At 39.0% G+C, this 16,944-nt stretch overlaps 1 protein-coding gene across 11 annotated transcripts in view; it reads left to right on the top strand.

Moving 5' to 3' along the window:
- Window positions 1–13,901: 13,901 nt before the first annotated feature.
- The window catches only part of LOC131428837 (uncharacterized), a 505,952-nt gene continuing 502,909 nt past the window's right edge, over window positions 13,902–16,944 (top strand). For 4 of the 11 annotated variants that reach the window (XM_058592883.1, XM_058592886.1, XM_058592887.1 and 1 more), the window contains exon 1: window positions 13,902–14,060. The gene's annotated coding sequence lies outside the window, so the exon portion shown is untranslated. Of the gene's footprint in view, window positions 14,061–14,082; window positions 15,093–16,944 lie in introns of those variants that run through there. The other 7 variants (XM_058592890.1, XM_058592889.1, XM_058592885.1 and 4 more) reach the window with 6 other exon arrangements.

Here is a 16,944-nt window from a genome sequence, read left to right as displayed (position 1 = left end):
ATAATTTAATTGTGTATGGGTCCTGAAAGTTATGACTGAAGCGTTTAATAAAGCCCAGCATGCTATTAGCTTTATTGATTATGGTATTGTAGTGTTCCACAAAAGTGAGCTTGGAGTCTAAGATTACGCCTAAATCTCTTACAATTTTACATTTTTCTACAAGTTGATTTCCTAGATGTATGTTTATAGGTATAGTTTCATTTTTCCTACTGAAAGTTATTGAGTTACATTTTTTTACATTGAGTTGGAGTAGACTTTTGCAGCACCAAATGTGGAATAGATTGATTTCGTTCTGGAATATTACAGCGTCGTTAATATTTTTAATTTCCATGAAGAGTTTCATGTCGTCTGCATATATAAGCACTTTCAGATTTTTGAGTATGAAGGAAATGTCGTTTATATGTAAAATGAAAAGGAGAGGCCCTAAGTGAGAACCCTGAGGTACGCCAGAAGTTACATTAATTGGTTCAGACAGAATGTTTTGGAAGCGGACTACCTGTACACGATTCGTTAAGTATGATTTGAGCCATTCCAGAAGAGTATGTTTTATGCCATATTTTTGTAGTTTGTGTAGAAGTAATGGTATGTCAATACGGTCGAAGGCTTTGCTAAAGTCAGTGTAAAGAGTTTCTACGTAGTTTCCGGCGTCCATTGCATTCAGAGTGAATGTCATAAATTCTAAGAGATTTGTTGTAGTTGAGCGGCCTTTAAAAAAGCCATGTTGTTTGTTTGTTATAGGCCTGAATAAAAATACCTTTTAAATAAAAAATAAAATGTCTCAGAAGGTAAATTTTGGAAAGGCGCCCCATAGAAAAGTGAAGTCATGAGCAAATCATGATTTGTAAAACGCGTCCTCGAATGGAGAATGACTAGTCAATTTTCGATAGATGACCGTCATCTAGTTTCCAGCCCGACCTGTAGACCTTGGGTGTGATGCGGTGCGAATGGCTCTTTTTAAATATTTGCGCCATTACACATTTTCAGTCAAAATGGCGGAACAGACAAGACCAAAACTGCAGCTAGCAGAATTTATTCGTTGATTATTTTGTTCATGATTCGTTCACTTCGATGGAAGAAGATATCAAACAATTTGTTAGGCTCGAATGTTGAAATGTAAATTAATCGATGTTTCGAATAATCTCTGACGGACATTGACAAATTTTATTAAAGTCGCAGCTCCTTTTAAGCCATTCGACGAAAGGCCATTGATCCAGATAGAACTCAGTCTAGTGAAAATCTGCACTCGTCTTACCCGTCACGGGTTTTCGCCCGGTATTTTTACGGTTGAAATGTCGCACTTTTTCCCAAAGCGCTAGGTTACATTTCGGGCCACCGGAAATATACGAGTTATTATCGGTTAGCCTTCATATTTAAAAGTAATCAATATAACTTTTTTTTATTTCCATCTGTCACGATAATTGCCAGCTACACATTCAGCAGTGCGGAACTTTTTCAATAAATTTGCCTTAGTAAACTGTCGCTGCTGTAGCGTGCAGCATTTACCGAAACTAACAAACTTTGATGTGTGAACCACTGGACCGAATGCTTCTCGTTGCGCTTTAGCACCGATGGATGGAGTTTCCGAGTTTGTTGGTGCAGTGCCAGTATAACTGTGCTGTTCGCTTTCAATTAAGCCGGTTAATGTTGTAGATGCTGGGACAAGTTTGATGCCAAGCGGCGAAATGAATGCTTCCGGATGCACTTTTTGCTCGACAACCAGCGGACTTTGAAGTGCGGGTGACATTTGAAATTGGTTTTCCTCCCGGTTTTTGTACCCCGTCGATCGCCCGAGCCACTTTGGCCCAGCTGAGCCTTTTACTGTGCTGGAATGTAGGATATTTTCCATTCAACATCCAACGGTTGGGTACATGGCGGATGGCTCTTTCTTGCAGACAAACACGCATACATCGTTTTACGGTTGCTTGCGATTGCGCCCGTCAACGGATTTGGTAGCAGAAGTTTAAAATTAGCTCGCCAATGCGTCTTAGTTTCACTGTTTAGAACGCTTACAAATGTTCACTCATTGCAATGGCAAATGTCATATGCAATTACTTTGTAAACCGAGAGTGCGCAAATAAGAAAATTCCGTCTCCGAACGATATTGGAAAACTTATTTGTGGGTAATTTTCCACGTACCAGTTCCCAGTAGGTGATAGTCGTGATTCATAAGTAACATTTCCGATTCATATGTGATACTAAATAATATCTTTTGTAACTGAAGAGCAACGTTTCGCATCAACTGCAACATTGAACAACAGGATGTGCATGAAGAGCTATTCCAACGAATCCTTCGAATGTGCTAAAAAGTTTTAGTAGCATACGGTTTCATATCGGTCATCGTAGTTGACCACCACAACAAGGGCTTCGGAAAGTTTCTTCCACAATCGCATGGAACCAATTCAAGTTATCCCTGTTACACAACAGTTCCATCCCCCATCCCGTATCCGTCCGGTTCAACGGGAAACTTTTTCGACAGTCATAGTGCTATCGATTTTCCTCACCCGGCCACACGGATTGTGTGGCATTGTGTAGTGAGAGAACAGAAAGTTTTTCCATGTTGAAACTATTGTTGATCTAGCCCCGAACCACCATTTGCATATACTCAAGCGATTTGGCTATCGCCAAACAGAAAGGGAAAACGATATAACTTTTCTACTTAGCGCATGTTTGCATCGATCGGCTGCCTGATAAGACGACGCTTATGAGATGTGCGGGTGCAGTTTTATTGCGGATGCAACACAAATGTTTCCGTTTTCTCTTCTCTTCCTGACCGCCTTCATCGATGGCTGTGGAATCGCGAATCGTTGATGGGGAAATTTGCAAATAATTTTGAGTAATTGAAACAAAATATTTATTCAACACAACAATTCGGCTTACCACCATCACCAGCAGACGGTCTGTTCGGGTTCCCATTCATGGCCATCAATCACAGCTCGAATGAACTTTTCCCTGTAGTCAATCTGGAAAACCGACGAAGGTCCATACAAATATACAGATGCGCTAGTTTCTCCTTCTGGCAATATTCAAACTTCTATCTCGGCAGCGTCGATCGGTTGGATGCAAAGGGTGAGAGATATTCTATTGTTAATTTCCAAAGTATTTCCAAAGTTCGTCGAAGTGCATGCAAAATGGAATGTTTCTACCATGACGCTACCTCCACTTCTGCGCTCACTCATTCAGTTGGTAAGTTAGCTATCCCTTAGCAAACCGTTCTCAGCGAGCGAAGGATGCCGTAGGACTCCCGTGGTAGCTCATTAGAAATGCATTTAAATGGAAACTTTTCACGTACAGCTTCGTCAGGGTTTAAAGTTACATATCTGTCGAATCTGCTTGCTATTCCCATAATGGAAGGTCCTGTAATCTGACCTTCGACATACAGCCAGTAGCTCCGGGTTTTAATTTGCTGGAAATAAGGATAGCATGTCAGTTGGGATTCTGAAAATACGAGTTGCAAACGATTTTATAATAGTCAATCAAATGGATTCATACCGAAGCGTGGAAAACTTACGATTTATGCAAACTAGCTTAAAATGAATAAGAATGAAACTCACTAATTAATTAGTGTATTTCGTAAGATAGTTTCTCCGAATGCGAAACTTCATACAGGTCATGGTTGAATGCCATAAACGGGTACGTCTTGCGTTATAAATCTAATATAAGTTGTGAAAAAGATAGGGTACTTTGAAAAATTTTCTATACAACTGGGAACCCCGAAAGCAGGAAACTTGTTGATGCGGATATTATGAATTTAGCTTTTTTTCCCAAATAGTAATGTGTTTGCGGTCAACGAAAGCGAAGGATTATTTAGTGGATCTTTTTTCATCTTTTGGGTATTGATTAGGCTCGAAGATCAAATGGCTGTGATCTCTGATTCCGGAGATTTGATGGTATAAGTGACGTAAGCGACAAAACACGTTGTTTTTTATCGCTCAAATTTTTCACAGTTGGCTAAGGCGATTTTCAAAAGTCTAGGCTCATTTGAACGTTAAATTATTACCCAAGCTCGAAGCTCAAATGTCTGTCACTTCTTTTGATTGGCTAAATTTTCTCGAATTGTTAATTCATATTAACAAATTTCGATAAAAATTGGTTTATATGAAGGCTAACAATGTCAATCAAATTTGGAAGGGTAATGGCAAATGTTTCCGTTTCGAGAGATGCAATGTTATATGTGACGTAGCCGACAAATCCCAGTATTTTTCAATGCAACAAAATTTCTCGGAGATAAAAGGATCGATGTCGAATGACTAAGACTCTCGACTATACTTTTTGTTGTCGTCTCACAGGGGTGAATTCACACTGACTGTCACAACTCTAGAGTGTTTCTATAACTACAAACTCGAAAATGCGGGAGCTCTCCAAGAGTTGCATTTTACTCCACTTTATCTGATAGAAACTAGCAAAGGCATAACATTTCACTTAGTTTCGAAAAAAACGGCGAATTTTCTGACCATTATGTACCCATTTTATCCTAGAGCGCAGTGAACCTTTTCAATTATACAGGAAATTGATTTTTTACTTTCTTTGCAAAGATAAGATGTCTGTAGACCAACTGTTTATGCTGATTTCAAATTTGTAAACAATTTTCCTCTATCACATCAGGTTTAAAAAGTATATTATACCATACACAACTTTTTTAATTTACTTCGAAGCACTCACGGTCCCCGATTACACTGGCAGCAATGATTTCTTAACTTCAAAACATGAAAACGGTTTTGTCTTTCCCATATAGAAAGACTGCGCAATCACTGTGAAATCCAACTTTTGAATCGAAGCCTCCAGGTGTAATATATCATCCGATTCAATTCGTCGAGTACGCAATACGTGTGTGTATGTGTGTATGTAACAAAAATATGTACAAAATTTTTTCGGAGATGCCTAAACCGATTTACACAAACTTAGATTCAAATGATTGGTCCCATAGCCTGCCACTGAATTTTACCCGGATCGAACTTCCAGTTCGGGAGTAACTAGGCAAGATTTGCAAAAAAAAAAATGAAAAAAAGTGTACACGATGTCGCGTCACGAAAATTTACGTTTAAAAACAATTAATATTGTGCCTAAAACTCCACGACATGAAATTCATTGAAATAAAAAAATAGAATACTGATAGCAATCGCCGCGACTAGAACCGAGAATCAATGGATCGCAAGTATGTCTGTTAATCAACTGACCCACAAGAGCATGCATATGCTTGGCTGGTAAAAAATAAATTTAAATTTATACAGTCACACCTGTCAGCAGAATGCAAGTGACAGTTGAAATCAGTAAAATTCATGCTAATCTTACATTAAATCATTACAATTGAAATTTTCCGTCATTTGACAAATTTGGTCTTTGTGAATTATATCGTATGAGGTATTAAGTCATCTGGAAAATTCATTTTTTTGTGTGTATCAATACACAATTAGCAAGAAACATATAAAATTCCATTTAAACAGTAGTAACAAAAGGCATCCATCATGTATAACAGAATTTTACGTGCGATTTGAAAATTACATAATTAGAAAATCATTGAATTAACAAAGAAAAATGATTGGAAACGAGACTGGGGTTTGAACCAAGAATCATTAAATCACAAAGAGCATCCGTGTATCTATTGACCCACAGAAACACTCATCTACTGGCCAGGCGAATGGTACATATAAATTTATACAGCCGTACTAGTTAGCCGTGTGAAAGCGGTAAGTGAAAATTACGTGCTAAACATGTAACTCTTAATCTGTCATGACGTAAAACATATAGTCGATGGACAGAAAAATAAGATCTATCTATATACAGTTGGTTTTTCCCTGCTCTCAAAGAACTAAATAAATAAATAAATAAATAAATATATAAATAAATCAATTAATTAATTAATTAATTAATAAAAAAAACGTGCTTAATCCACCTAGAAGTGAGATGATACCTATTTTTTTCAATCCGCATGTGGATTTGCATGAATATTCTTCGGTGTTTCAGTTTTCATGACATTATTCTAATGTCCGTCGTTTTAAGCGTCAATTTGAGATTTTAATCACTCATTACTCTGTAATGTCGAAACTGCAAATCGGATCGAATTTGAATCTAGAAGTGCTACAATCGAATTAACATTCCATGATATGTCGAAGTAATTTTCACTTTATAGTTTAGTGTAATTTAAGGTATTTCCAGAGCCGGTATTCAGGAACTAGCATAACCCAAACCGATTCGTAAGGCCATATGACGAATAAATTGCAATAGTTTTGAGTCCAACTTTAATGCTTTTAGGGATTGTCATCTTCTAGATCGTTTTGAATTTAAAAAAAAAATTTTCCTGTAATTCCAGAATCGGAAGTCAGAATTGGATCAAATTATTTAATTTTTGTGTGGGACTATTAGTTTGTTTTAATTTGAATTTTTGTTTCTGAAATTCGATTTGGATTTTTTTGAGAAAACGATTGAGCTTTGAGAAACGATTCGATACTGGAACCAGAATTCGAAATTCGGTGTAGCCGAAGTCAGACAAATTCACCTGAGAAGCTGTATAGTTTACATTTGTTTCAAAATGTTTGAAAATCAATGTAGACATCTTTGAGGAATCGTAGTGCGAATTAAATTTTTGGATGCCTTCCGAAATGAAAACTGAATACAACCAAATATGAAATAAGTTTATTTGGTTATCGACTATCCAAATCTGCTAACTCGATAAACCTGATTAATTTATGTGAAATAGACATTTTTATACTAATCACCCTATATCTCCGAAACCGGAAGTTGGATCTGACTGAAAATCAAGATGTTTTATAGAATCTCAAAACCTTTCATTTGAATCTTAGATGATTCTTAGATTTCATTTGAATTTTAGATCGGTTAAGCCATCTACGAGAAAAATGAGTCACACAGTTTTAATTTCGTTTCACATATCATCCTGTAGTTCCGGAACCAGAGGTCGGAACAAAACATAATTCAGGAACCTTGTTTGGGAGTACACGACTTTTCATATGAATCTGAGTTTGTAGAAAAAGGTTGAGTCATCTCCGAATTGTGGGAGATTATTTGTCACACACGCATTTGCTGATCTCGACGAACTGATTCGAATGGTATATGGATGTAATGTTCTTCCAGCATTTATTGCTGTAAGTAGTTTAAATCAATATAATTATGGACTTGCTTTCAACTCGAAAATGGCATATGGCACATTCGAACGATTATGTTGCCAAAAACGAACCGAGCTAAAATCGGTCCAAAACAAAATATCATGCTGTACACAGACTTTTGGGTACTTAGAAACAAATGTATGTAACAGTATAAAAAAATCGTGTTTAATGTTGCTCCCAAGCATTTCTTCACCAGACAGCGCTCAAAACTTCTACTGTTGGAATAGTGGAAAAAGTCGCTTATTCAAAAATTTCGATATCTTCGTTAAAAATGGACGGATTTTAACAATCTATGGCTTGTTGGATAGCTATTACCGTGCGGAATCTAAGTCTGAAAATATATTTTGCTTTTAAGGTCAACTGTGACAGATATTGTCAAAAAACTGAAAATTTTGAAATAAAACTTCGTATAACTCAAAAAGTAAACATCCTATGTCAAAACCATTGAATAGCGTTCAGGGTGACGGAAAGACCTTTCATTTGCGACTAGTTTGATCAAAATCGGTCCAGCCATCTTTGAGATCTAGACCTCTTAGTTGACAACACACATACAGACACACACATACACACACGGACATTTGCTCAGTTCGTTGAGCTGAATCGATTGGTATCAGAGATGTCTATCTCCTCTGTGTGACGAAGAGCAAGCAAAATTTCTCCCCTCGCACTGACAACTTCAACGAGAGCTCTTCTCTTTCACATTTATACACCACTGTTGTGTAAAGTGTACACGCATCATGAGTGCGTTTGTTTATTTCCTTTTACCTCTTCCACTGAATCGCACCAAAGTGCTAGAGCATTAGCTAATAAATTCTCTGAGGTGAATGCAGATACTTTCACAGAGGTGTACACGCCGGTGAGCACTCTGCTGTATGGTTTGCGTAGATGAAGCGTGGACACGCAAAATCAGCAAAATAAAACAATTTATCGTAAAATTTTCGGTTTTCCTTGCAAATTTTTCATAGCAAGGCCAGATCTACTCTCTATTAATTGAAGTTCACAGAAGTGTTCGCTCAACATCACGCGCCTGTGGTCACTTGGGTGTATTTAGACGAGAGCGCGTGTGAGCGATTCATGCGAAGAGAATGTGTTTCACTCGCGCCAGCTGCTTTAACCACAAGCACACACTCAAATGCTGTCTATTCGACACTGAGAAGAAGTGCGCTTTCCGCTTTGTGCGGTGCTTCGTTTTTTTCATCCTCGGTGTGGCATCTGACTCTAGCGTGTATCTCTCTGGTGAAATGCCATCTCTGATTGGTATATGACATTCGGTCCTCCGGGCCTCGGAAAATTTTTTTAAAGTTTGGGCGAATTCTATACCTATTTTTTATATGTATAAAAAAAGGTAAATTAAATAAATAAATGGATAAATAAATAAATAAATAAATATATAGATTTTAAAGTATAACCGGTAAGGAAAGTTGATTGGAAACATATTTAACATTCAATATTAAAATTTCACCGAAAAAAATCGATGGCCGTCCATAACATGCTTAATATTAATATGCGAATACATTTTTTAGAAATTTATGTTGCTTTGAATGGAAAATTATGCCTAGTGCAGAATTTTCTATTCAGTGTTCAGATCAGCATAGAGTTTCCGTTACATTAAATTTTCGGTAACTATTATTAATCGGATATTTCAATTGTCATCTGAGACCTACTTTTACAAACGTTTTTTTACCTTTGTTATTGTTTTAAAATAGAGGATTATGATGTCGTTTAACTGGATATTAGAAAGGTATTTCGTCCCAAATTGACATTTCGACATTCATTCCGAAGAATCACAATATTAATCTATATCGCAGTTTCATTGGGCGTGTTCTGGATTGCAGCGATGTTTCTTTGACACCTCCGGAAGTTAGGCGAAAGGTTTGTTGGTGTTCGTTGAAAACAGTAGTTTTTAGCGAAGGCGGCGTATCATGTAACGGTAAAAAGATAGAGTGAGAGATTATGGATTAGGGAGCTTGCCTTAGTTTTCGGTAATGTTAAATGGTCGAGATCAGTAAGATGGTACCATTCAGCGAAAGTTATTATTATGCTTGTTAATGATATTCCGGGCTACGGGAGACCTCCCCAAAACCGACGAAGAGATGGCGGAGGGCCCGCGTATGGTAAAACGGATGTGCCAGTTGTATCATGACTCTAAGGTATCATAAATGTTCGCTTCCTTTAAGAACTGAATTAGCATTTTTTCTTTGTCCGGATCGTTAAATAGCACATCTCGAATCGAGGATGGCAGATGATGCCGAAGGCGAAAGTTGTGAAATTCAGAACAATTTATTAATATATGTTCTACCGAGATTTTTGTATCACATGCAGTGCAGTGAGGAGGATCTGAATTCGATATACAATGAGGGTGTGTAATTCTAGTGTGTCCTACACGTAGCCGAGATAAAATCCGTTGTTCTATTCGGCATTCCCGATCTGTCCACTTTTCAAGGTTTCCTTTGATCTTCTGTAAATGTCCCTGTGTACTTCTACAACGTGATATGAAATGGTTATGAATACATCTATCGAAATTTTTGATAATATCTTCGGCTGGGACCTCGGTAGTGAGGAATGATCGCGAATTTCGACCGAGAGAGGCCAAATGATCAGCTTCTTCATTTCCCCGGATTCCCGAATGTCCTGGCAACCAGCAAATTGTAATAAGTGCATCACAAACAGTTTCAATTGCTTGTATATGAGGATGGTTAGATACACCGGAATTCAAGGCGGAAATAACAGATAAAGAATCCGAGAAAATGACTACCGCTACGTCAGACGGTCTCCGTATAAGTGCCAACCAAATTGCAGCTGCCTCGGCCGAGAAAACGGAACAGGAAGATGGCATTTGGAATGCTATACCATTTTCAATGCCACTTAATCCTATTCCGACTCTTTAATTTGCCTTCGAACCATCGGTGAATATTTTGACATGAATCGAAAATCGGCGATGGACTAATTGATGGTACGCAATCTATGCAAGAGCTGGAGAGGCTCCTGATCGAATTGAGCGAGATAGAGAAAAGTCCGTATCGGGAGCTGTGTCGTACCAAGACCGGTCTCGGGTACGATGAAGACGTAGGATAGTCCGGTGAACTCGCTGTAAATAGAGTGCGTTATATCGTGTAAAATCCCGCCATTCCCTGCTGTCCTTGCGAGAAAGCTGAGAGCCCTTCGCAAAGCCACCAAGGCCACCGACCAGCGTAACGGAAGGACTCCAGCCTCCACACATGCGCTCTCCGCAGGTGTTGATCGAGAGCTGTCGGTTTCACCTTGGATGACGAGAGCTGATAGTACGTACTAATCGTTTGCGGCTGTCACAATCTTTTTTAATTTTTCTGAAGTGGGGGATAAAAGATAATTTTTGATCAAAAGTTACTCCGAGTACTCGGGATTCTTTGATGAATGGAATAGTGTGAAACAAAACTCTTGCTAGATGAAATGCGGAAACCAACGGATGTTGCCCAATTGCTGACTGCATTGACAGCTGCCTGTAGTTTGATACAAATTCGACCGGTCGTTTTACCGGTTACTAACAAAACAATACCATAAGCATAAATGAAAATATATACACCTTTAGTAAGAGCTTAGAAGATCGTTTGCATGCTTATAAGAAATAGTGTTACGGATAAGACCGATCCTTGGGGAACACCGTTCTCTTCCGTAAATATCTCTGATTGATACTCTCCAATACCTACACGAAAGCTTCGATTTGTTAAGAAACGTTTGATAAAGTATCCAAGGTTACCTTCGATCCCCCAACTGTGTAGTTGACGGAGAACGCCTTCGCGCCACATAGTATTGTATGCCTTATCAATGTCTAGGGCGGCCATGTCAGTGTGAAGGCCATCCGCCATGGCCTGAGCAAGAATTTCAGCCAGAGATCCGAAATAAGAACCGGTTCCCATTCCTTTACGGAATGCATGTTGTCTGTAGTCCAACAATTGTTTGTCTTCCAAAAAAGTAATTAGTCTATGATTGACCATTCGCTCAAGAGTCTTTCCTATACATGGTAGCAGACTGATCGGGCGAAAATCTTTGGCTATTCTGGTTCCTTGGGTTCTTTTTGGGATAGGAATGACTAAGGCTGTTTTCCATGATTCTGCCAATGGATCACCTTGCCAAATCCTATTAAAACTGTCTAGTACATTTTTTTTTTGGCTATGAGAGGCATATGTCGAAGTAAAGGATACCCGATGTTGTCAATGCCGGTTGCTTTACCACGTCCTTTCGAAAGAGCCACGGTTAGTTCATGTGCCGAAAAAGGTTGATTTTCTACTGAGCTCTAATCGGGGGAAATCAAAACTGGAGATAATTCAACATGACTTTTAATGGAAATGAATTTAGGTGGCAGAGATGCGGTAGCAGACAGTGAAGCAATTTGTTGTCCCAATGCTTACGCTATTTCATCTGGCTGTACGATAACCAGATCATTCATCATCATCGAAAAACCTGTGTGTCTTCTTTTACCACTCAGAGCATTAACGCGTCTCCATAGTTCACTAGTTGAAGTCTCGGGATGAGTCCCATCAAGGAACTTGGCCCAGCTCATACTTTTGGCGTCCACAATTGCTTTTCTAGCCTGGTTGCGTTTGTTTCGAAATTCGACAGCTCTAGCATTCCACAGTGGGTGATGAGTAGGGGTCTTTTTCAAAATACGAAGGGCCTTGCGGCGGGATTTAATTGCTTTTTCAACCTTGGGGCACCACCAATACACGGCGCGCTTCGGAGGAACTCCACTTGTGCGGGGAATGCATTCTTTGGCGACTTGTGTACATATGTTACCGATGGCATCTGGTGAGTATGTGCATTCCGGGTTAAGAAAATTCTCGATACCCTGTTCATATGCATTCCAGTCGGCACGCTAAAAAACCCATCGACGTCGGCGAGACACGTTGATTGGTTGCTTGTCGAACGAAATTTGTATAGGGAAATGATCACTGCTTCTAATGTCATCCAAAACTGACCACCCACAAACCCCCACTATGTCATTTGATACTATTGAGAGATCGAGTGCCGAAGTAGTATGTCCTCGAATGAAGGTTATCCTGCCATCATTGAGGATTACAGCATTGTTGTTTTCTAGTGCTTCAATTATGTCCTTTCCACGACGGCTTATCGCGCTTAGAGCCCCAAGAACAGAAACGGCCCATGCATCTGTGCGATGAGTTTCTCGAGTTTGTTACGAAAGTCTCGGACATATATAGAGACGACGGTAATTCTTATCGGATAGTGAATAATTCTTGCGGCAACGATGAGTTCAGTATTCAATTTGATTGGCGTCGATGGGATGTCTGATCTGATTCCAAGACCAACAGTTTGGTACAAATTGCTACCGCTCGCAGCATCCCAGGCATAATCTATCCCAAACCACTGTCCAGGACATGTGCCGTTTCTTATATGTGTTTCCTGTAGAGCAAGGCATATGGGTCGAAATTTGACAATCATTAGCTGTAAGTCACCTAAGCAATTGCGCAAACCGTTTAGATTCCATTGAATTGCAAGAGTGAGGCTTCGATTGCATGTTCGACTACTGCATGTCCCACTGTTACTTACAGATGGATTTAAGGCTTGTTGTACTGAGGTCTGTTGAGAGAAGGACAGATCTGATGTGTTATTTGGGGAATCACTGTGTACACCTGTCACAACGTGTAAGACGTTATTTTGAGTAATTTCAATATGGGCAGTTCGCATATTTTCCCTACTTTTATGAAATTTTTCCATTTTTATATTTATGGCAGTTTTTCACTTCAAAATGGGCGGAAAATTTATCGTAAGATCGCGTTTTTTGCTTAAATCTGCCACGAACTGTTAAAAAGTCAAAATCATAACTTGAGAACTACGTACTTTAAGTAAATTTAAGAACATTTTTGATTTCAGATAGTTCTACGCTGAGTTATCGTGTTCACGGCGCAACGTGATTCGCGAAAGAGGTTTTGGGGAATGCTCTGTTTCCGCCTTATTTTTTATTGTTAATATACGGAAATTCAACTAAATACGCTTAAAATGATGCTTTATAATGTAAAGAAAGTTTGAATAAATTTGCTTAAGCTGTTTCTCCGTAAAAAAATACAAAAAGGCGTTTTTTGCTTCAAATTACCTCTGACAATTATGACGTCTAATATAGGCTTTTTCTAAAGGGCTTAAATACAGAAATTCACAAAATATTGAAAGAAGATATTTCCGGATTTTATTTGGTCGGATTCATGGAAACATTTTCAGTTATTGAAAAAGTGTGCAATTTTTTCTCATTGCACATTTTGGTTGGTGTTTCCATCCGTACAAAACAAATCTTCAACCTTACTGGAGACGTGCGCAAATTTCATCCAAGTCGTAACAAGTTGAGCCTGATATTACCACCTCTTATGTTGCTAATATCTCGAATTACTCTGAACAAACCACGCGTGTTGTGACTGTTGCGATTGAGCGGATGATTTGGTTCATCTACTAAATGAACCGCTCGAATACAGCAGAGCAGAATTCGAGTAGCTAGCACATTCATGTCTCATCGTAGATTCTCACTTCTCACACGGCCATGCGCCCTATCGAATGCTTCCGTCTCTCGATTGAACAATTTTCCTACTTTCTGGCCCTTCATCCGGTGAAGAAAACAAAAAACGAAACACCACCCGGAAAAGATCACAACAAAACAGAGAGACTCCTCTCACGGCATGTAGGTATTCATGGTTCTCAGAGAACATGTCGGAGATGGCACGTGAGCAGATATCCTCGCAGGGATGCTGTTGGATGCTATTTTTTTTTATCTGGTTTCGTTCTGCGGATGGCTCCCGCACATGGCATAGCGTTTAGTCAGTGGAGCTACGCCTGTTCGATTGGTCCCATTTTCCAGGACGGTCCGTGCGCGCCTGTCGAAGTGTTTCGGTGATGTAAAAAAAGTGTTCTAGTGTTACGAGAAGGATTCAGTTTCGGTTAGGGTGTAACCCAAAACAATAGGTAAGAAGTGTTTTTTTTTACAGTTTTCCCGCTGATTGATGGAACGCGTTGGTGTTTTTCTTTTTTGCTCGCTGACTTCGGCGGAAACAAAACAAAAACCAAACATTCGCGCGGAATATCAATTGTGGTGGAGAATTTTATGAGAAAGGTGCTTCCGGTAGACCGCAGTACGAACAATTGTGGTCGGGAGATCTGGTGGTTTTGAAATTTTGACGGGAACCGTGTAATATTTCGCTACAAGCGAAGCATGACAAATAAAACATAATCTTGTTGCTGGGGATGGTGAAAAACAGCAGAAAACAGTGCGATACTGAAGTTGTAAAATTATTATTGGAATCCGAGCGAATGTCGGTGGCAAAGAAACAAAAAAGAAAAGTTTGCAAACATATCGAAGTTGGGTGCGGGAAAAGTTGAACGTTCACATTTTACGCGTTTCCTGACGCCAAGGATTAAACTTATCGTGTCATCGATTAGACATTTCACTGCGACCGACGGCTACGAGTGGGAATTAGGCAACGAACGAGTGTTCCACGGAATAGCAATCGACTGACGACTTGTGCGAAAACGAAAAAGTTTTTGATTAAAACAAGCGGATTAGAGTGATAGACGATCGCCGAAGCCGGATACGAAGTCGAAGAAAACAGACCCACTGAAATGAGATCAATCGAAATATATATTAGTGTGTGACTATTTTCATTTGCTGGAGGTAGGTGAAAAATCGGTTTATTCTGTGCGAAGGCAATTCCAGGATCAGTGCAAGCAATAACCAAGTGGATTGAATCAATTCTACAAACAACGGATCGGCCCTGGAATTCGAGCCTCTAAATCCTGACAAGTGGTTTCCATTATTGTGTCGAGAACGAAAGCAATCATTCAGAGAAAAAAAAATCCGGAAAGTACATGCGGAAGTGCAAATTGGATTCAATCGCCGACGGTTGTGTTTGACAAAGTGTTCTGGTATTTCCGTTGTCATTAGCCTTAGTTGAAGATTGATGGTCGATGGCAGATGACTGATTGTTTAGATGTACACAGGTATGTTAATTTGTTTTGCTGTATGGAACGGGGTCAAGATTCAAGCGTTTAAAATATAAACGGTATTTATTCATCTTCAAAAATTTTGAAACAATTGAATATACATTCCGTTTGCTTTTTAGTAGCTATAATGGTACTGATTTGCTTTAATGTATAAACAGATATTAGAATTCAGTATCTTCCTTCTCAGAACGGGGAGGATACATATCACAAATCAAAAATTGCAAATGCACTGTGAACTGGTTTTACATGCTAAGTAAGTTGTTCCCCTTCCTTGATAACTCTTTTACGAATAGATTCCCAAAAATCTGCGCGATATCTGTTCATAACAGTTCATAAACCACGTGATACAATTTTTTTCTAATTTGAGAGCCCCGTCCCTCTTCTCATAGACTTTCATTAACTGTATTATCAATTACAGCCCCCCCCCCCTCCTCTCCACCGTTCTCCACAATCTTACATTTTTAAAGTCCATTTCATATTTTCATTTCTACTGAGAATGATGGTGGAAATTTATCGAATAGATTTACTTTGTTTGCTAAAACGTAAAGCTGACTTGAAATTAGTTTTACTTGTTATCAGCACCCAACGGGAGGACGGTTTGGAGAAAAACTGACAAAACACATAGTAGAAATTAAATGTGTTCAAGCAAACTGATATGCATGGTCATCGATTTTTTTTCGGTGAAAATAATAACTAATCGGCGCATTTAACCGGACGTTTCGACCTACTAAACTGTTCGGTCATCCTCAACGGTTATCTAAAAATATATATTGACCAAATAAGCAAATTCTAAACACTAAATTCTAACACTTGGCATGGCATTTCGGTGCCAATTGAGAAAGTGTTTTGCAAATAGCATTAACTTTACGTCTGCTTAGCGGTTCAAATTGAACTGTTTAAGTTTGCACTAAGCAGTTGAATTTGAACTGCTCTGTACGGACCAGTCTAAGACGAAACATAAAGAAAAGTAAAAAAGGAAAATTAAATGTTGGTTTGCTGACTTCAAACGTGGTCGAAGAGAAACCGATGGTGTAGAATGCAGTGGACGTCCAAATGAGGTGGTAACACCAGAAAACATAAAAAAATCCACAAAATCTTTTTGAATGATCGAAAAGTGAAGTTAGTTGACACCATGAATATATCAAAATAACGTGTTGGCTATGAGAAAGCTCTGTTCAAAGTGGGTGCCGCGTTTGCTCACTGTTGACCAAAAACGAGAACGAGTTGATGATTCTGAGCAGTGTTTGGCCATGTTTAAACGTAACAAACCGAATTTTTTTCATATCTATGTGGCAATGGATGAAACATGGATTCATCACTTCACTTCGGAATCAAAACGACCGTCATCTGAGTGGACAGCAAACTCGTTCAAAGCGCCCGAAAGCACAACAATCGGCTAGAAAGGTTATGGCCTCGGTATTTTGGGATGTGTGTGGTGTAATATTTAACGAATAATACATAGCATTATTGGAGCGTTTGAAGGCTGAAATTACAGAAGAAATGACCGCATACGGCAAAAAAAAATTCTTTTTATCAAGACAACGCATCGTGTCACAAGTCAATCAAAACAGTCGTAAAACTACACGAATTGAACTTTGAATTGCTCCTACATCCACCGTATTTGCTAGATTTGGCCCCCAGCGACTACTGACTGTTCGCAGACCTGAAAAATTGCTCGCCGGTATGACATTTCCTACGAATGAAAAGGTCATCGCTGAAACTGAGGCATATTTTGAGGCAAACGATAAATCGTTCTACAAAAGTAGTATTGAAATGTTAGAGCGGCACTGGAATGATTGCGTTGCTCTTGATGGAAATTACGTTGATGAATAAATTCAATTTTGAACCA

Source organism: Malaya genurostris, chromosome 2 (assembly GCF_030247185.1).
Source record: "Malaya genurostris strain Urasoe2022 chromosome 2, Malgen_1.1, whole genome shotgun sequence".
In the NCBI taxonomy this organism is placed as follows: domain Eukaryota; kingdom Metazoa; phylum Arthropoda; class Insecta; order Diptera; family Culicidae; genus Malaya; species Malaya genurostris.
Note: the sequence above shows the minus strand (reverse complement) of the source record. Positions and strands in the feature narration are given on the sequence as shown.